Here is a 22,422-nt window from a genome sequence, read left to right as displayed (position 1 = left end):
TCGAATTGAGACTCAGGCAGAGTTGGACATCACTGGGTCTTCCTTAAAGGGAGAGGCCATTTTAGCCTAGCAGAGGGAGCAAAAATCTATGCATGTCAAGGATAAACCACTACTGTGCAAGAGGGAACCAGGTGAATCACAACTACTCCATCACGTCTTCCAACTTAGTCCTCCCATGGAAGTGAAGCAAGGTACTAGGAAGTACTTCTTCCCTGTTCCTATTCTTCTGAGAAGTGGATATTCCTTTCATCTACAGGAAAAGGATTGTATAAAAACATTTACTAATGTATTATCTTTTAAATTGAAAGGAATGTGAGCCTAAAAAGAGATCCTTCCCATTCTCCCTCATCTACTCAAGGAACACAGCTTGGTGAAATACTTGAATTCATTGTCTTTCCTAGGCTTTGCTTTACTATCCAATGTCAGATAAATAACCAAGAGCAATCTTATAATAAAGCAACTGTCAGTGGGTTCAAGTCATCCTTTGAAAAAAGTTGTGATTTATTGAATTACTTTATGTATCACTTTGTGAGAAAGTATGTAGGTTTTACACTTTGCATTGCATTTTGTAAAAAGTAGTTATTTGACAATGAAGCTGTTAAGATTTTTAAATTAAAAATCTTAGGAAATGATATTTTGTTAAGAAAAACTCAAATACTGAAGAATTGTTTAAAAGACTTTGCAGTGCACATGATGGTAGTCATCACAATTACTCTTGAAATTTGATATTTTTTCAGTAACTAACAATGTTACATGACTTACTGTTACACAATCTCTATTGCACTTTTCCAAAGAACACATCTAAAACAGGTTTAAGTTCTCTAAACCATACAAAATAATTAAAGTAATATGAATTATAAAAAAGTTAAGTAGACTTTGATAGAGAGATCCTGTTTGAGACCTATCCAAACCTACCTTATGGTTGGTTCAATTGTTCCTGTGTGGAGACCCAGGTAACTGGACCTTTGTATTCATTTAGGAAGTTAGAAGCCAGGTCAGGAATGGAGACAGGAAGAGAAGGAGACAGACAGTGAGATATAACTACAATCTTTAGGAAAGTTTTCAGATCAAGTTAGAAAAACTCTGTTATGTTACCCTCATTTGAACCTGAAAACTTTCATCTCTTTCATCTCATTTAAAAGTATAATATCCTAATTTTCATAGTATTTCATTGTATTCTTTTTATAACCCAAATAGAACAAGTCATTTGAGTTCAGGAAATGTATCATACTCTTGCTGGTTTCCCCACCTACAACTAAGTAGAGAGCTTTTGTCTTGAAATGAGCTCAATAGACATTTGTTAAAATAAAGAAAATATCATCCTAACTAGGTTTCCTTAACTAAGATAAACGTCAGTTCATCTTGACTAGATAATTTTTCTTCTATATAGAAGTCATAGATGGCATACTCAAGCCTAAATGTGTTTATCATGAACATGCATTATGGGTATCTAGATTTAAAGACAAGATTGATTATCACAAAATAATAATTCCCCCTGCAATAGGAAGTTTATAAAAGCTATGATGATTTGGTATCTCCTAATTGTAAATTTATTGCATTATTGTTAAATTTATAATGGAATCATTAAAAGGAGGCTTCTGGTGGAAACTGGCTTAGGGATCATAGACCAGCAGTGACTTATTAGAATTTTCTGTGATAATGGAGAAGTCTTATATTATCTCTGCTGTCCCATATTGTAGCCGCTAGCCACGTGTGGTTAACACTTGACATGCGGCCCATGTGACAGAGAATTTGAATTTTAATTTTTTAAATTTTAATTAATTTAGATGTAAATAGCCATGTGTGACAGCAATGACACATTGGACAGTGCAGTAGAACATTGCAAATCAAACTCCACACCCTAAGTTGTCTTGCCTTTCTGAACTTGCGGGGGACAAGCTCCGTGGCATTTATAACTGAAGGAAAAGCAATAGAAAGAAAATAGAAAGCAATATAAAGAAAATAATATTTAAGGGTTTGGCACTGAGAGTCTGCTAAATGTATGACAAATGGGACCTCTAACAATAGCTAACATTAACTGAAGATGCTATCTGTATGCTAGCCATTAAAGGATTTTGTAAACACGAACTCATATATATATATCATAAAACTCTTGAAATTAGTACTCTTATTATACCTATTTCATTGAGGAGGAAAATCAGACATAGAGAAGGTAAGTAACTTATCCAGGGCCACCCAACCAGTAAGTATTGGAGCCTAGGTACAAACATACAGTCTGGCTTCAGAATAGATCCTCCACATATAGCTTTCATCCTTCCTGGGCTATATACTAGAACTTATCAAATGTAATATTGTTGGTTTAAAATTCTCCATCATTTGTTCTACCGATAAAGGAGAAAAACCCAAAATATTGTCACCAACTGGAAGGTCATTAATTGTAAGATGTAATGAAAATATTATGATGTTGAAAAAATATGGCTTAGGATACATAAAGTATTTTAGCATTGCTGAGAAGACACTTATTTCTACTTAAAAGTCATACTCGTGAGTAAAATACACCAAGTTGGGCTTGTTATTTTGGCTCTTCACCAATCTATTACAAGAAAGGAAAACCAACATGGCCTGGAAATAAGAGACTAGAGCAAATACTTAGATTGGATTTTAATAAAATCTTTCAGGATCTATCTGCTTTACACAAAATAAAAACAAGGGAAGATTTGTTGAAAGCTTAGATTTATGAATCCTGATTATTCAGTGTTCGATACATCTAAACACCAAACTCCACATTCCCAGTAAAATACAGATGCTTCAACTCTGCAGGGATAAAGCAAGACTCCATTCTGTTTGATTCTGATAGGACAGCATTGTAATCTACTTCTGCCTTATCCCAGACTTGCCACAAAGAAGGAAAGAACCACGTCTGGGTGGCATTGGGAATTCAAACTGGCTGCTAGAACATACAATATTTATAGGGGAAGCTGTTGGAAAAGTATCTTTAATTTAGCATACAGTCACAAAGTCTTTTTTTTTTGAGACAGAGTCTCACTCTGTCACGCAGGTTGGAGTGCGTGCGATCTTGGCTCATTGCAATCTTGGCTCACTTCAACATCCGCCTCCCAGGTTCAAGTGATTCTCCTGCCTCAGCCTCCCGAGTAGCTGGGATTACAGGTGCCTGCCACCACGCCCAGCTAATTTTTGTATTTTTAGTAGAGATGGGGTTTCACCATATTGGCCAGGCTGGCCTCAAATTCCTGACCTTGTGATCCACCTGCCTTGGCCTCCCAAAGCGCTGGGATTACAGGCATGGGTCACCGCGCCCAACCACAATGCCTTTTTATTAATACCTAAATACTTAACCTGAAAAGCCTTCCTGTTCTCCCTAGACTGATGTGTGCATATTGCAAGCACCAATTGCTCTTTGTCGCATCTGTATTACGACAATGATGTCATGGCATTGTGATCAGGTATTTTCAAGCCTAATACACTGTACACATCAGTGGTTGTGTTTTTCCATCCTTAGTACACAGAAAACTAGAACACATGGGAAAATCATTTTTGAGTTAAAAAATACTATTCAACCATGGGCACTTAATGACTACCAGAAAAAGGGAGCAATGAAGTGCTCTTAGGTGCTTATGACACTTCCTAAATATATTTAACACTCTAGAAACTCTAAATCTTGCCATGGTAGCTAAGTAGATGTACTGGACATGTGTCATTTGGTTTGTCTAGAATCTGTCCTCCCTTTTGGTACTCAAGACTCTATTTCTGGTGGTGTTGCTGAATTGTTAGGATGTAGATCTAGAGCTGCTGGCAGAAGCTTTTGGCTCCCTTGCGGGAGGGTGAGCATGAGAATGAAATCATCACAAACAAAAGCACAATGGAGAAAAGTAGAAAAAGATAATTCTAATAGCCTCATTTGAGCACCTGCGTTTAGCAGTAAGTAGAATTTTCAACTATTTAAACCAGTGATTTCTCCCTTTTTCCAAGCTAAAATAAATACTTATGTGAATAGCTGTTATCTTGGAATGTTGTCCTTTCAATTACGCAACATTGAAACAAAATACTTCATGTGCCTTCTTACAAGTGCCACTGGGTGACTAGCATGTGACAAAACTTTTCTCACACAAAATATGGAAGATATTGGTGTCAATATTGAAATGTTTTACCTCCGTCTCCCGGGTTCAAGTGATTCTCTTGCCTCAGCCTCTAGAGTAGCTTGGTCTACAGGCATGCACCACCATGTCTGGCTAATTTTTGTATCCTGGCCAGGATGATCTTGATCTCTTGACCTCGTGATCCGCCCGCTTCGGTCTCCCAAAGGCTGGGATTACAGGCATGAGCCACTGTGTCTGGCCTCAATATGAAGTTTTAAAAACGTGTCTCAGTTACCACTCAGTTATTATCCATAAAAGTGGTATTCCCTTGTTAGACTTTGATAGAGCAGCAATACATGGAAGTGTGAGTTATCTTGAGACTATCTGAACATGTTTCATCTCAGGATCGAAGGTTGAAGTATGCTTGCCCTATAGAAGAGTAGTGCTGCTTATGCCATTCATTTGACATTTAGCTAATTTGCACTATTTTCCAAACATTGCAGAAGATACTGACTTTCAAGAAATAAATAGGATCCCAAGGTCTAATACATACTATTTTAACTTGATGGCTCTAACGAAGCAAAACACAGTCATGTCCTTTTCTTTTTAACCTACTACCTAGCCAGGTAGGAGATGTATGCAAACTGGAAATTATGGAAGAATGGAATAAAAACTTGAATTCCAGTCCAGTCTTGAGATTCTCATCTAAAAATTTAGGAATGTTGGGTAATTTGTTCAATCTTTCTGGGCTGTGGGTTTTTCAGAATAATCTCAGTGGATTAGATTAAGTCCAAGATTTCCTCAATTCCCTATAATCATAAAATGGGAACTGATACCCTTGGAAGTTCATCTGTAAGAGTTCTCTGATTCTGAACAGAATTATACATAAATTAACCCTGGGAAATAGCCATGACGAAATCTCCTTACTTTATTCTATGAATCTTCACTCTGAGTAATATACTTCACGTTTTCATAATGAGGCCATTTACCTGAATGTTGGTAGAATATTCTCACTAAACAAGTGCTAACCAATTTGGAATTTATATTAACCATTGACTATTAATCTGGTTTATGGAACTAAACTAAGTAATACTAGAAATAGGATTCAGAAAAAAAGTATATATAACTTACTTCTGAAATATTCTATTCCTAATATAAATACATTTTACCACTTAAAAACTAAGAATAATACTTAGCTTCACTGAAAACTAACTACATATCCAGCATGGTACTAAGTGCATTACATGAATCATCCAATTTAATCCTCATTCTAATTTATGAGAAACATAGTTCTTAGGGATAAAAACATAGAGATAGTTAGTAAATATTCAGGGCTTAATGTTTTGCCTATTTGCCCAAATTTGAACTTAAGTTACCAAACCAAAATTAGATTCTATTAAAATATTTTCCTCATTCTCGTAATTTATATAGGTTAAAAATAGTTTTTCTAAATTTTATTCATAATTCCAGAGAAAACCACAGAATTGGGAAGCTTATAATTTCAAATAATATATTATTGTAATAGTAAAATCTCTGTTTTTGGAATTCACTACACTAGGTCTTCTAGCTTGTAAGTGCCACTATTCTTTTACTCAGGATGTGTTAGATTATACCATGGTAACAAACAACCACAAAAATTTGATTTTACATAGCAAAGGTTCCTATTCTACGTGAAGTCTATCATAAGGCTGAGCCCCTCTCTGTGGACAATTATCTTCATGAGGCTAAATCTGAAGAAACCTTCACCATCTTGCAGGTACGGCTTAAACATGTAGCCTCTTTGGTCAATGAAGTGGAGGAAAGTCACTAGTAATTAAATTCTTCAGTCTAGAAGTAACCAGTATCACTTTTACCACAACTGGAAAAGGGACTCTTGGAAACAGTTTTCTACGTATATAGAGAAGTAGAAACTGTATATAGGGAGCACCAGCAATGTCTTCCACAACCATCTTCAACACATGATTTCCAAAGTCACTGTGCATTTCTGTTATCAAGTTGGTAGAGGGTGAAGGAACAAGAAGAACCGTACAGAAGAAATTTATTTACCCCAGGCTTAGAAATGACACATCAGCTAGAATTCAGTCATATAAAGCTTCAAGGGGAAGCCAGGAAATTTCATGGAAATGTGAAGCCAAGAGGAAAAAGAAATGGATTTGATGTTAGCTCACGTTCTCTGTTCCATGGGCTTTACCAGTATTGTTTCATCTCCTGGGCCCTGTCTCCACCCAAATGTTAACATTAGTACTTTCTTCTCATCATGCCAGTGTAACCTCTGGCTCACATCTCTCCCCAAATTTCCAACTTACATATAAAATTGGATATTTTAAAGTCACATTTAAAATGGAATAATTCATTACCCTTCGCACCTCACAATACTATGTCCACACCCCAGATCGTTAAAGGCAATTTCCTTTATCCACCTGATCAGACAAAAATCAGTCAATCAATATTTGGGAGCACTCTTGACTCTTTCTTGGTTTTCTCGCATTTTTTATCCAGTAGGCTCATTCCCTAGCATCTGCCTTCAGACCATATCCAACATTGGACTGCTCCTCATCACTTCCACCACTGGCCCCTGGTCAGCCTGGATGATGGCAGAAACTTCTTGTCAACCGTTTTTATCCTTATTCTAGTTCAGTTCTCATCACTGATGCCAAAACAACCTATATAAAGCAAGAATTGGATTTTGTCACAGTACGTTTTCAGACCTAGGCTGGTGACATTCATTTCATGAATGAAAATATGCCCTCCTGGCAACAAAAACATCTGATGTTTTGGAGAAGAATAATTAAAATGTGCTCACTCACAGTCAAGGTCTTCAGATCCAACCTGTCTTCTTACTTGCTCTGTGAAATTCTGTGTTTCCAACTTTTACTCCCCATATAATTGAAAGTGACTATATAGAATAAGAATGTTTTCTTTCTTCTTGAAGACATTGGGAATTAGTTTTTTTCTAGTCTTTGGTAGGAATATCATAAATTATAAGACAGTTAATAATTCTTAAGATATTGAGCACGCCGTCAAGACTGAGAAACACTTTATGCTTTTGTTCCCACCTTAATTGTAATTCATGTAAGTCATATATTGAGAGTGAAACAGCTCAGAACTTACAGTATTGCCTCCTAATGGCAGCTCATGAAATTCACCATGTCTTCTTGTGAAAGCAGATGTCACAGGGGAAGTGGCAATAGCTTGTCTGTCTTAGTATGAGTTCTTCTCCCATTGCAGTTATGTATACACACACACACACACACACACACACACACACACACACACACATCTTTTTCCTTCCATTATATGTGTGTGTATCTCAATATCTCAATAACTTTCTTTATCACATGATATTGCTGATTTGTATTACTTCCTATGATGCATGCTGTATCTTACTTTAATATCTGCAAATATTATTTCACAGTTTCACTAAAAAATGATTTTAGTCATGTAGACAGACATTCTGCGTGTATGTGTGTGTATTTTGCTATATTTTTTCCTCTTCAATGTACCTTTCCCCTTCATTAAATTTATCAAAGTGAAGTTTCAAAGACCCTAAGGCTCTATTACGATGGTGACAAGATCAAATGCAATTCTTTATAAAAATCAAATATGATTCGTGGTTATGTTTTTCAAATTTTAAAGTTGCCAATACATTTTTATATTTGCCAGTTTCATTTAATATTTGCTACCTCATAGGAAGTTTGGTTGATTTTTTTCAACTTATTTTTTATTTGTTCATTTTTGTCTTTAAAAGTCAAAGTAAGTCTTCTACATGATTTTAAAAACCACATAGCGTGTGAAGGGTTATAACAAACACTATTATTTTACTTTCCTCAATCTAGAATGTAGTTACAGGTTAGGAAAATGTCAATTTTGGTCATCATATTCTTGAACAGCGAGTAGGGAACAGTTTTTCTAATTATGGAGCAATTTTCTTCTTACACATATAAAGCTGTTCTGAAGAGTATACAATTTCTGTTGAAATGTTGTGCTTCCAGTGAAGCTACTATAGTTGAAGGCAAATCATAGTCACTTTCTAGTTTATGTAGTTATTTAGCAGATATACAGAGTGTTTACTATGAGGAAAACTTTGTGTGGGGACCTGTTGAAGGACAAAACGACAGTTCTATCATGAAGCTTGCTCTCAATAGGTTTGTAGTCTGGAAGGGAAATAATAAAGCAATTAAAATCCATACGTGAACTCTTGCCTGTTTCACCTCTTTCTACCAGCTGATCTCTTTTCATTTTGTAGCAATGTTCTTTATCATGTTATCATTAGTTGTTTTTGCATATTCTACGAAACTAAAACAACTTGAAGGTAGTTAGAGGATATACTTGATTATATCTAAAAATATATGTCACCCGTTGGATACTTAATAAACATTTGTGGAATCAATAAATGGTGCATATACAAAAGATATGTACATACTTACTTAAGGACATTTTGATAGTGTACAATAGTGTTCTGAATAATTGAGGAATCTGATTAACATTATGGGTATCCTGTTAAGAAGAGGAAGGATAAAAAATAAATTATTTCTTTTATTTCATAAATTGTTTGAATTTTTAATTCACTAAGTAATAGAAAGTATTACCTTCTCCATAGAGACTTTTTCTTTGAGGATTATCTCCTTTCTCTTGCTCTTCTTTTTTTTTTTTTCTTTCTTTCTCACACATACACATACACACTCTCTCCCTCTTTTCTTGCTGAAATCCTCCCCCTTGGATGGTTTAGTGGTCAAAAGGAGCCATTTGTGCATTCAGACTGTTTTAATAGGCAACCCATTAAGGATAATATATAGATACATGAAAAGGTCACGTGTGCAGGTTTTGCATATACTATGATCTTTAGGAAATAAATTCATAGGAATGAAGATTTCCCAATTCAGTTTGGTGTAAATAACTTTATTGATGTACTAAGGACCATATATATTAGTTGTCAAATAGATAAATTTAAATCTGGGCTTTTTTGGGGAGAGGGATGACAAGGAGTTTTGATGAATTGGCATGCTTGTGAATAGACTCCATGAAAAAAGGCTCTAGGTGCAAGATTGCTTTTCCGTGTTAACAATCTTTAAATAGATGCTCAATATGAAGAATCAAAAGGCCTTCCATGGTGAAACTAGCCAATTAGCTAGCCAAGGTTTTGTATAATTGGGGCAGATATACTATTTCAATGCTTAAAATAAAATCTGTGGATTTATCTGGAAACCTGAGATTTTTACTATCATTATTTTATCTTTTTAACAACATATTATCCTCTTATGATTGAGGCCCTCTAGTATAATAATTGACATCATAAGCCTTTGATTTAGACATGCCAGTCTGTGCTTCAATTTGTTATCATTTTAAGAGAAATAATAATACCTCGGGATTTTTCTAATGAATAATGACTAATTTTTAAAAAATTTTTATTTTAAATTCAGGGGTGCATTTGCAGGATGTTCAGGTTTGTTAGATAGGTAAATGTGTGTAAGGGGGTTTGTTGTACAGATTATTTCATCACCCAGGTATTAAGCCTAGTACCCATTAGTTATTTTTCCTGATCCTCTCCCACCTCCGACTCTCTACTCTCTGGTAGGCCCCAGTGTGTGTTGTTCCTATATCTGTTAGTTATTTTTCCTGATCCTCTCCCTTGACCTACCCTCCACCCTCTGGGAGGCCCCAGTGTGTAATTGTTCCCCTCCATGTGTCCATGTGTTCTCATCATTTAGCTCCCACTGATAAGTGAGAACATGTGGTATTTAGTTTTCTGTTCCTGAGTTAGTTTGCTAAGGATAATGGCAATAGCTCCACCTATGTCCCCACAAAGGACATAATCTTGTTATTTTTCATGGCTGCATAGTATTCCATGGTGTATATGCACCGATTTTCTTTATCCAATCTGTCATTGATGAACACTTAGGTTGATTAACAAGGAGGCCAAGACGACCTACTAGAAGAAACTACAGTGCATGGCTTTTATAGAGAGAAAAAAAAGAGGCGAGTAAATACAGCACCTTCAACTACATTTTTGAAGAGTATTTAGAATAGAGTCTACCTATAGTGCTAGGAAGGACTTATCAGTTGTTCAAGCTTTTCATAATTGTATCCATGATTGCTATTATTATTATACACTTTTTAGCATGTTAGTTATTCACTCTCTCTATCTCTCAGTTTTTCATCTGGATAACTAGAACTGTGCAATTTACCGTGAAAGGTTTTTTGTAAGTATAGATTAGTGATAGCTAGCTCAAGGGAAAGATTACACAAATTACAGCCAATATTTTCATTGTTTTATTATTGTAACTATTTTTTATTACTATTTTTTATATTTGTATTTATTTACTTACCAGCTATGTGAAACCTTGGAAATATTATTTAATCACTCTGTGCCTTTAGGACTACACTACTATGCTTTAGGGATTTTTTAAATAAGAATAAATGTAGCTCATAGTAAACATTCAACAAATTATGGCTAAAATTCTTTTCATATTTGGATTGTTTTTGTTATTGCAGGTGATTGTGATGATTTATTGTAAAATAACTACCCATAATATTAAAATTCTGCTTTTCTATCATTTCAATGGAATTCAATCAGCTCCAACAATCAAAAGAATTCATTGATTGAAAAGAGCAGATGTCCTGTCCTACAAAATCAGATAGTTTTAAAAATTACACTGTGTAGTATAATTTATTGTATAAATCTATATATGTTTGCCCATGGATAGAATAGAAATATTTTCCTTTTATTTCCTCTGACAATCATATGTTGCTTGTCACTATTTTCAAAACAAAATGCCAGCCCCAATGGGAAAACTGAAATTTCACTTGTCATAATTGTCAGGAGATTCACAGCAGATTATTTAAAGATTAAGAGATGTGCTGGAAGATAAGGGAAATATATATATACACCCTTTATTGTCCCATGAAGAATTTGATTTGCTGACACATAAGGCATGTCTATCTAGAACACAAATGACTGGTTCACTCTTCTTTATGTCACCTGCCAAGCATAGTTCCCTTCAATTAAGGACACTAAAGAGTTGTTTTCAAATGAATAGAGCTTAATGAAAATTGTAGACTAAATCGTGATCAAACATCTACCCTTCAGGATTGACAATGAAGAGAAAATTTAGAAGAGGATACTTCTTTTTTTGTCTTACATTTTAGTTTTCAGTGTTTTTTATTGACAATGCGTTTTTTTTTTTCTTATACACAGGATTTACATAGCCTTTGTTTAATACTTTCTACACTTTAAAGAATGTACAATCAAATTAAATGTAAGGTTTTTTTTTTTCTCAAATGAAAAGCTGTAGCTTTGTAAAAAGATAATAAAAACTCTCACATTGAACGTATCTGACTAGAATCAGAATAACATTATGAACATTTAAAAATAAGTTGACTTATAAAGGTTTATTTGTTGAGAACGATTTTTAATCAGAATTGAGATAACTATTACCTATAATCTATAGTGCTAAGAGGAACTTTAGACAAAAGTGTCCTCACCCACTAGTTTCCCCGGAACAGAACTGGTTATGCTATTTGTACCTCTTATAATATGTGGTTATCAACAGTATATCCTTCTCACTTCAAGTTGTCTTTGTTTGAATAAAATATAATCACTCTACTTAAAGGAGACAAAATCTGAACTTCGTTCTAAACGATGAATAACTGTTAGTGGAATAGGTTGTAAACCTGGAAAGAATGTACCAGAAAAGAGAATCATGTGTTCTAAGGACCACATGAATGAGAATGTTTGAGAAATCACATAATGTGAATGAAATGTAGCGTATGAAGTACTGAGAGCTAAGTCTAAACATACAGGCAAGAGTCATTTCAATCCCTTCTTGTAGACTCGTAGTTGTATTTTACTTTACTTCTCTTTATTTTATAGTATTTTAAATTTAGACTTGCCTCTAATCTTCCAGGTATCATGGCCCTGATCATTCAGTTTGTTGCCAACATCTGATATCTTTTAAAGACAATGATTCTGTCCTTAAACAGGTTTCCTGACTGCAACTTTTCATACTTTGCTTATTACCTCTATATAACCATAAGTATGACCTATCATGCAGCTGGCGTGTGTTTCCTTCAATATCTCTTACTAATAAATGTGACCCTCCAGCAGACATTACAGGAAGTACAACTGTCCCATGGCCCACTCTACAGTTCTCCTCAGTATTTGAAATCTAGTTTTAACAAAATGGGTTTATGATGGTTGCTGTGTGTCCTAGAAAAAGCCTTGGAAACCAAAGAGAGTTAGAAGTGAAATGGAGTTTATGATTCTTTTGCCATTTTATAGATCATTTGGTTTTAAACTGTGCTTGTAAGCTCCACCCATTTCCAGAAAAAAAAAAAAAAAACTTTACTTTTTTTTTTTTTTTTTTTTTGAGACGGAGTCTCGCTCTGTCGCCCAGGCTGGAGTGCAGTGGCGCGATCTGGGCTCACTGCAAGCTCCGCCTCCCGGGTTCATGCCATTCTCCTGCCTCAGCCTCCCAAGTAGCTGGGACTACAGGCGCCCACCACCACGCCCGGCTAATTTTTTGTATTTTTTTAGTAGAGATGGGGTTTCACTGTGTTAGCCAGGATGGTCTCGATCTCCTGACCTGGTGATCCGCCCGCCTCGGCCTCCCAAAATGCTGGGATTACAGGCGTGAGCCACTGCGCCCGGCCAAAAACATCTTGCTTTTTAATATGGGGCTGTATTGCAAAGAATTTTGAAATGAGAAGTTAAGAATTAAGTCTTTACTCAAGTCTTCTTCCAGTAATTAGCCATGTGACCTTCAGTTAATATTAAATCTCTCTTAGCTTCAACTTTTAATTTTCCTGATAAAGAAATTGAATGAATAGCGATTGGTGCCCTCTGGGCTCTAAATTCTGTAATATTTAAAAATCTCTTAGAATGTCCCTGTGACCTAGGAAGAGCCTCAAGTGTGCAGAACTGCATCTGGCCTGCTGAACCAAGCACGAATCATTGCCTAAGGCTTTTGGGCCTGGGCATAGTGTGCCTTTCTGACAGTATTCATGATGAATTGTGTGGTAGTTTCAAAGTATAGGCAACAATATTGGCCTGTACTATAGACAGGAAATCTGTCCTGCTTTGACTCAGAGGGTGACAACTTTAATGTCAAAGAGTGTCACAATGTCAATGATCAAGGAATTGAGACATTAACAAGAGACTTAAAGCTTGTTTCCTCAGAAATAAGAATTGCATGCGTCTATACAACCTAAGAATCATATGTTCATTGCAGTGAATTTTAAAAGGCATGGAATGTGACTGAAAGTCTTTGTCGTGTACTCATAAGAGCTTCTCTCTCATCCTTGACAACAGCCTCTGTTTCAAAGGCTACTTTTACTATTGTAACTTGTGCTTTTTTATTTTGCATTTGCCCTGAAAAGTCAGGCCCAAAGTTCTATTCCATGTGTTGTTTACCTCTGATAATTCCTCTTAAAGCTACTTTTCTTGGAACTGACAATTTAAGGAATTTTCCAATGTTCATTAATTCAATCAACAATGTGAATTCCACTCCAACCAATAATGCTAATCTTGTGCATGACTCAGGGAATGCCTAGGTACATCTTCCAGAGCACACACACACACACAGAACTCAGAGTATGCTTTTTCTGCTGCCCAATCCACATATTTTCAACTCAAGTTTTTGGTATAGTGCTTGGCATGTAGTATAGCCTTAACACTTACCCATTGCAGCTGGGAATCGTGCTAACTGTTCTCTGGTGCCCAGCTTCACCAAATCGCAAAAATGCCAGAATTAAAAAGGATCTAATTATTCATCTATCCAAGTAATCTAATTTTATAGAAGAGAAGCTATCTGTAGAATACATAACACAAGGGAGCATGTTATATTCAAAGTCACACAACAAATCAAGATCAGAATTGGGACAGATATGTTCATTCTCTTATCCACTGTTTGTTACAATAGCTCTTTCACAATATGCTCTGCTTTCTAAATTAAAGATTAAGTATTGCACACAATTAGTCATGATAAATATTTATAATTTAAGTACATTATTATCTATATGTTTTTTAAAGTTGAAATAATCTGAAGTTAGGCTTTCATAGGATACATTTTTATTTGATGCCTGTAAGTTATTATATGGGCAGAAACTAGGTTACAATTTTGTAGAGGTCAACTTGCACCTGTCACTATGTCTCAGCAAATGCCTGTCACCAGGTACTGATAGAAAAAAAGGTAAGTTCACAATTAGCCTCTTTATCAAGAACAGAAATACTGACTCCCTCTGATGCCCTCTTTAAAAATATAGCCTGAGGAAATATATACATCTTGGATCAAAATAAAGCTTTTTTAGGGAAAAGAGGTATATAATTTTCTTGAGGCAAGAGCAGAGCCTAGTGCTTGGAGGCAAATATATTTAATCAGTGAATAGGCTAGATCTAGAGACTAAAAAGTAATAGTAACTGTGTTCTTAAAAGTTTACTACTATGATGACATACTAGTTTTGTTTTGCTTTAGTTTTTGTTTGTTTGTTTCAGTGGTCTCATCTATCTTTTACAGCGTTTTCCTGTCCTTGTGGGTTAAGGTGGTTTGCTGTTGATTGAAGTTCCCCATGACATTTCTGTGTCAGGATCTGACCCTGGGGATTGTTTGTTCCCTCACACAGCAAAAGCCAGCCATGGCTTAGTTCTGAGTCCAGATGTCTATAGAAAGGGCTTTTAAATCTGTATGAAAATGAAAAATCTAGCACACTGGATTTTCACAATGATAATAAAAATAAAAGATCACATTTATTAAGAATTCATTCTGATGCAGATTTTGAGCTAAAAACAACATCCACACATAAGTTTAATCCTTGCAACTCTGTAAGGTAGGTTATATTATGTAGTGGATTCCATAGACAAGGACAATTTGGTTAAAACAGTTAAAAAGCAGTATTTACTTGGATGGAAAGCCTTTTTCAGTATGACTTTTATAGTATGAACTACTCTACATTTTCAACCAAAATTACCCTATGCAGTAGGCCCTACTAATATCACAGCAATTGAGCAAATGAAGAGACTGAGCAATAACACAACTTGCCTAGCCATGCTGCTAGTACATAGAGCAGCAGGAGAGTTGAGATTTTGACTTATGTAACCCTTTATTTCATTGTTCACTTGGCATAATGCAGATCTATCACCAAAATAGTGTGTGAAGTGTTACATAAATTATCTCTAGCATAGTAAGTAAAATATAAATAGGTATATCGTAGAGTGAAGTTTATCATAAAGTATTAGTATTGTTTCTAAATATTAAAGGGTGGATTATAAATTTAAATTGGGAATTACTTATAATCGTTATTGAAAATTTAAATTAGTTTTCTCCAATCCCTAATAGAAACTTCCAATACATTGGATCATCTGCAAAACTTTCATTATAACATTACAGCATGAACTATGTGACAGGACAGTTTTAAATTTTACTTAAATTTACTTTTAAATAAACTAAAACTTTAATAAATAGTGGTTATGATAGAAACAATCCATAAATTATTTCTGTTATCAATGAATATGGTTTGTTAATCTTTCTTTTTTTCTCTTTACTCTGCTTCCTTCTTCACAGATTCCTTTAGCATTTTGTTAACTTTTTAGGAATCCATGAAACACTAGGAAGAAACAAAGGCTATGTAAGAAAGAGGTCAACTTTACACCTGTCACTATGTCTCAGCAAATGCCTGTCACCAGTACTGATAAAAAAAAAAATAAGTTCACAATTAGTCTCTTTATCCAGAACAGAAATAATGACTCCCTCTGATGCCCTCTTTAAAAATGTAGCCTGCGGAAATACAGTCAGGACAAGCCCACTATGGCTGAGAATTCCTTCCACTGATTATGAAACAATGGTGCCTCAGATTCACTAGTATACAAGAGGCACTTATCCTTGGCACCCAGTGATCTGTGTCAAAATGTCTAGGTGTAATTGTATCTTATGATCAATGGTGTTTAGAATATAATTTGAAGTGCTTTTTACTGTTTTACTTTTTAATTGTTGTGGGTACATAATAGGTATATATAATTATGAGGTACATGATATGTTTTGACACAGTCATTAAAATGTGAAATAAATACATGATTAAGAATGGGATATCCATTCTCCCAAGAAGTTATCCATGGACTTGCAAACATCCAATTACACTCTTTAAGTTATTTTAAAATGTATAGTTATTATTGACTATAGTCACTCTGTTATGCTATCAGATGGTAGGTCTTACTCATTCTTTTAATTTTGTTGTACCCATTAATTATCCCTACCTCTTCACCACCCCCTACTATCCTTCCTAGCCCCTGGTAGCCATCCTTCCGTGCTCTCTGTCCGTGAGTTAAACTGTTTTGATTTTTAGATCCCACTAATAAGTGACAACATGCAATGCTTGTTTCTCTGTACCTGGCTTATTTTACTTATAATGATTTCACCCATGCTGTTGCAAGTGGCTGGATCTCATTCTTTTTTATGGCTGAATAGCACTCTATTGTGTATGTGTACCACATTTTCTTTATCTATTTTTCTATTGACGGCCACTTAGATTGCTTCCAAATCTTAGCTATTGTAAACAATGCTGCAACAAACATAGGAGTGCAGATTATCTCCTCAATATACTGACTTCCTTTCTTTTGGGTATATACCCAGCAGTGGGAGTGCCGGATCATATGGTAGCTCAATACTCATCTGACAAGGGATTAATAACCAGAATATATAAGGAGCTCAAACAACTCTACAGGAAAAATCTAATAATCCAATCAAAAGATGGGAAAATGATTAGAATAGACATTTCTCAAAAGAATAAATGAGTTAAGGTTTTCTTTTTTTTCAAAATCATTTTGTGATAAATATCTGTATTGCATTTTGCAGATTTAAATACAGAATGTTCTTATATAAATATTTGCTAAATAACATTTTGATAAGATATAAAAAAATGTACTGGAACACTGGGTATTGAATACCAAAAAGTCTTCTACAAGGGAGGTATTTACTTGGAGAAGTTTTCTAGGATATGCCTTATTTCATTTTGCAAATTTGTTGGCAAGCAACAGACACATGAAAAAATACTCATCATCACTGGTTATCAGAGAAATGCAAATCAAAACCACAATGAGATACCATCTCACACCAGTTAGAATGACAATCATTAAAAAGTCGAAACAACGGGTGCTGGAGAGGATGTGGAGAAACAGGAACACTTTTACACTGTTGGTGGGACTGTAAACTAGTTTAACCATTGTAAAAGACAGTGTGGCCATTCCTCAAGGATCTTGAACTAGAAATACTATTTGACCCAGCCATCCCGTTACTGGGTATATACCCAAAGGATTATAAATCATGTTGCTATAAAGAAACATGCACACATATATTTATTATGGCACTATTCACAATAGCAAAGACTTGGAACCAACCCAAAAGTCCATCAATGATAGACTGGATTAAGGAAATGTGGCACATATACGCCATGGAATACTATGCAGCCATAAAAAAGGATGCATTCATGTCCTGTGTAGGGACATAGATGAAGCTAGAAACCATCATTCTGAGCAAAGTATCACAAGGACAGAAAACCAAACACTGCATGTTCTCACTCATAGATGGGAACTGACCAACGAGAACACTTGACACAGGGTAGGGAACATCACACACTGGGGCCTGTCATGGGGTTGGGGGAGTGGAGGGATAGCATTAGGAAAAATGCCTAATGTAAATGACCAGTTAATGGGTGCAGCAAACCAATACAGCACATGTGTACATATGTAACAAACCTGCACATTGTGCACACGTACCCTAGAACTTAAAGTATAATAATAAAAAAAAGAAAATTTCTTGGCAAGCATTAACATATGTTTATGCAGAGTGTCTGTATTTCCTTCTATGTATCCTGCTGTTTGGCAGTGAGATAGAACCAGAGAACGTGGCGGTCATACATATTCTAATGTGTTTTTTTTAGTTTTTGTTTCTATAGCGAAATGTTTTCTCAATGCACATTAAATCCTGGAATTGCTTTGAAAGTTTTTCAGTTACTTTGCCTGAGTTTTGAGCAAACTCCCTTTACTCTTGTGTAAATTCAGATGAAGAAAGTCATGTTAGAGGGGCCATGAAAGAATATGGGCAGCACTGATTTTTTGAATCTGAAAATAAGAGTGCCAAGGTGCCAAGGTTTCTTATGCTTAATGAGGCATGGGTCACACATTTGGAAGATTTTTGATATTTAGAACTGTAAAATGGTGTGTGGTAACAGTGGAATGAACTGGATTTTCATGGTGATTTACATTCGTTTACATAATCTTTGCACTGTGCAGTCTTACAGTAAGGAACTCATATACCCTTTAATGTCAGTAAAGACGCAAGCCTTATAGTAGAAATAGTGCAATAATTACAACTGACCTTGATTTCAAGGAGTCCAATAAATATTATTGTACCTTAGTGGCAAATATTATCACCCTATTTATGCAAATTTTACTCTATCTCCAGATTTTCCGAGGCTCAAATCTAAGGAAATTAGCAATGGATAAGTGCTTAAATAAAGTATAAATGGAGTTATGCCTGTTTTCCTTTTCTACTATGGATCTTGGGTGGAAGAAAACAATTTATGACTGGCAATGTGGACTTATTGTTTTAGGATTAATATTTTTTCAGAATCATTTCTACTGTAAATCTGTGCGTTGAGAAACTTTTTTCCCTGAATCTCAAAAGATACAAGTGAGCAATTCTCACTGTGAAATTGGATTAAAACAGGGCATTGACTTGTACTTTATGTATTTTTCTCTTTATATGCTTTGAATCCTGTATTAATTGAATGTTTTAAAATGTGTATATCAATTACATATAAACGTGCACGCACACACGATACACACAATTTTATCTGCACCTTAGTGAAATCACTTTGTTTTTCTTGGCTTTTTACATTTTTATATCAATTTTATTGTAATTAAGTGAAGCTAATTGTGTTAGAACAATTCACCAGTTACTAATCTTGAAAGTTAACTTAAGGCAACTTAAAAGCACAATGAGCCAATAGAAACATTTTAAGTTCAGTTCAGTGGATTTAATTATATAGAAAACCAATTATTAACTTTTAATTTAAAGGTATTTCCAAGTATCTTCCTGTCTTCTCTAGAAATACATTTCTGAATATTTATTTTCGAAACATTGCTGATATGATGATTAGGAATTATTCTGCTTTTTACTATCAGCAACTGGATGCTGATAGATTGGAAAATCTAGAGGAAATGAAAAAATTCTTAGATATATACAACTTACCAAGATTGATCCATGAAGAAATCCAGAACCTGAAAAACTGAAAACACCAATAACAAGTAACAAGATTAAAGCCATAATAAAGTCTCCTAGCAAAGCAAAGCCTGGGACCCGATGGCTTCATTGCCCAACCATTTCAAGAAGAACTAATATCAATCCTATTCAAACTATTCTGAAAAATAAAGGAGGAGTGAATTTAACCTCCCTTCATGATAAAATTCAACATCTCTTCACAATAATAAAAAAAAAAAAAACCCTCAGAAAAACAAGGTATAGAAGGAACCTACCTCAACACAATAAAAGCCATGTATAACAGACTAACTGAAAGCCTTTCCCCTAAGATCTGGAACACGACAAGGAGGCCCATTGTCACTACTGTATTAAACATATTATTGGAAGTTCTAGCTAGAGCAATCAGATACGAGAAATAAATAAAAGACATCCAAACTGGAAAGGGAGAAATCAAGCTATCTTTGTTTGCAGATGATATGATGTTATGTTTGGGAAAAACTGAAGACTCCACTGAAAAGCTATTAGAACTAATTAACAAATTCAGTAAAGTTACAGGGTACAAAATCAACATACAAAAATAAGTAGCATTTCTACATCCCCACATTGAACAATCTGAAAAAGAAATAAAGAAGTAATCTTATTTACAATAACCACAAATAAAATTAGATGCCTAGGAATTAAATTAACCAAAGAAGTGAAAGATCTCTATAATAAAAACTATAAAACACTCATGGCTCCCTCCCCAAGATGGCTGCTGAAGACAAGCTACTGCTGCCGTCACTCCCTAAGCTGTTCAAAACTGGCAAACAGCTTCTGGATGAAGTAGAAGTAGCTACTGAACCTGTCAGTTCCTGGATAGTCCAGGAGAAGGTGTTCAAGGGCCTGGACCTCCTTGAGAAGGCTGCCAAAATGTTACCAAAGCTTGACTCATTCATCCAAAATGAAGATTTGTAAGAGATTGCTTCCACCGACCTGAAGTACCTGTTGGTGCCCCCACCATGAAGCAAGTTGACCCCAGCAAGCATCTAGATCATTTGCAGCGAGCTCCAAAACACTTTATAAACTACTTAACTCAGTACCATTACATGTTACATGAGAGTGGTAACTCAGTACCACTCTCATGTGGCAGAGTTTGAGCTGCCCCAAACTGAGAACAACTCAGCTGAAAATCACACTGCTAATTCCTACATGGCTTATCCTAGCCTCATTTCTACGGCATCTCAAAGACAGGCTAAAATAGAGAGATACAAGCAGAAGAAAGAGTTGGAGCATAGGTTGTCTGCAATGAAATCTACTGCGGAAAGTGGTCAATCAGATGATGGACGTGTTTGTGAATATTATGTTCTTCACCTTCAGAATTGGTTTGGTATCAGCTTAGAAGAGATTGAGAGCATTGACCAGGAAATAAAGATCCTGAGACAAAGAGACTCTTCAAGAGAGCCCTCAATTTCTAACACATCTCGCCTGGAGAGGCCTCCAGTGAAACTCTTCATTCTCACCAGGAACATGTCCAAGCCAAAGTATTTGGAGCTGGTTATTCAAGTCTGGCAACTATGATGGTGACTGACTGTTATGAACAACATTGGAAATATGGAATGGAGCGTTACCAAATCAGGAAATAGCCACGGCAACATCAGAGGAATTCAGAAAAGCAGCTCAGCAACAGGAAGATCAAGAAGAAAAGGAGGAAGAGAGTGATGAAATAAACACTCTACAGAGCTTGGGAATGGGATGACTGGAAGGACATCCATCCTAGGGTCAATGGCAACCAACAGAACATGGGCTGATCTTCCCACAATGCGACAGGACTGCAGGGTACACACCTCCCTGGCCAAGGAAAACCATGCAGTCTTTCCCTCCCCGGGCTCCCACTTCAGCTGTGTACAATGAAGTCAAAGATGCTAAATCTTACTTTGCATTCAATAAAGTGTCAAGTGATTTAAAAATGATAATAATAAATAAGGAAATAATAAAACACTCATGAAAGAAATTGAAGACACACAAAAAATGAAAAGATATTCCATGTTAATGGATTGGAAGAATCAATATTGTTAAAATGTCCATACCACCCAAAACAATCTACAGAATCAATGCAATCCTTATCAAAATACCAATGATATTCTTCACACAAGTAGAAAAAAAATCCCAAAATTTAAATGAAACCACAAACAACTCAGAATAGACAAAGCTATTCTGAGACAAAGAACAAAACTGGAGGAATCACATTACCTAATTTCAAATTATACTACAGAACTATATTAACCCAAACAGCATGGTACTGGCACAAAAACAGACACAGAGACCAATGGAACAGAATAGAGAACCCAGAAACGAAGCCACAAACCTACAGTGAACTCATTTTAAATAAAGGTGCCAAAAACATACATTGAAGAAAAGACAATTTCTTCAATAAATGGTTTTGTGAAAACTGTGCATCCATAAGCAGAAGAATGAAACTAGATGCCCATGTCTCACCATATACAAAAATCAAATGAAAATGAATTAAAGACTTAAATCTAAGACTTCAAAGTGAAACTACTACAAGAAAACATTGAGAAAATTCTCCAGGACATTGGTCTGGAGCAAAGATTTATTGAATGATACCCTATAAGCACTGGCAACCAAAGCAAAAATGGACAAATGGAATCACATTAAGCTAAAAAGCTTCTGCATAGCAAAGAAAATAATCAACAAAGTGAAGAGACAACCCATAAAATGGGAGAAAATATTTGCAAACTACCCATCTGACAAGGGACTAACAACCAGAATGTGTAAGGAGCTCAAACAATTTTATAGGAAAAATCTAATAATCCAATAAAAAATAGACAAAAGTTATGAATAGACATTTCTCAAAAGAAGACATACAAATGATAAACAAGTATATGAAAAGGTGCTCAATATCATTGATCATGAGAGAAATGCAAATTGAAACTACAGTGAGATATTATCTCACCCAGTTAAAATGACTTATATCCAAAAGACAGATAATAACAAATGTTGGAGTTGATATGAGGAAAATGGAATCCTCAAACACTGTTGGTGAAAACCACTACAGAGAACACAACCACTACAGAGAACACTTTGGAGCTTTCTCAAAAATCTAAAAATAGAGCTAC

The 22,422-nt window shown here is 35.3% G+C and overlaps 1 pseudogene; it reads left to right on the top strand.

The window, feature by feature from the left end:
- Nucleotides 1-20,053: 20,053 nt before the first annotated feature.
- LOC111549833 lies at nt 20,054-21,093 on the top strand (annotated as a pseudogene).
- The last annotated feature ends 1,329 nt before the right edge of the window (nt 21,094-22,422 follow it).

The sequence above is a fragment of the Piliocolobus tephrosceles genome, chromosome 3 (genome assembly GCF_002776525.5).
Source record: "Piliocolobus tephrosceles isolate RC106 chromosome 3, ASM277652v3, whole genome shotgun sequence".
Taxonomy (NCBI): Eukaryota; Metazoa; Chordata; class Mammalia; order Primates; family Cercopithecidae; genus Piliocolobus; species Piliocolobus tephrosceles.
Note: the sequence above shows the minus strand (reverse complement) of the source record. Positions and strands in the feature narration are given on the sequence as shown.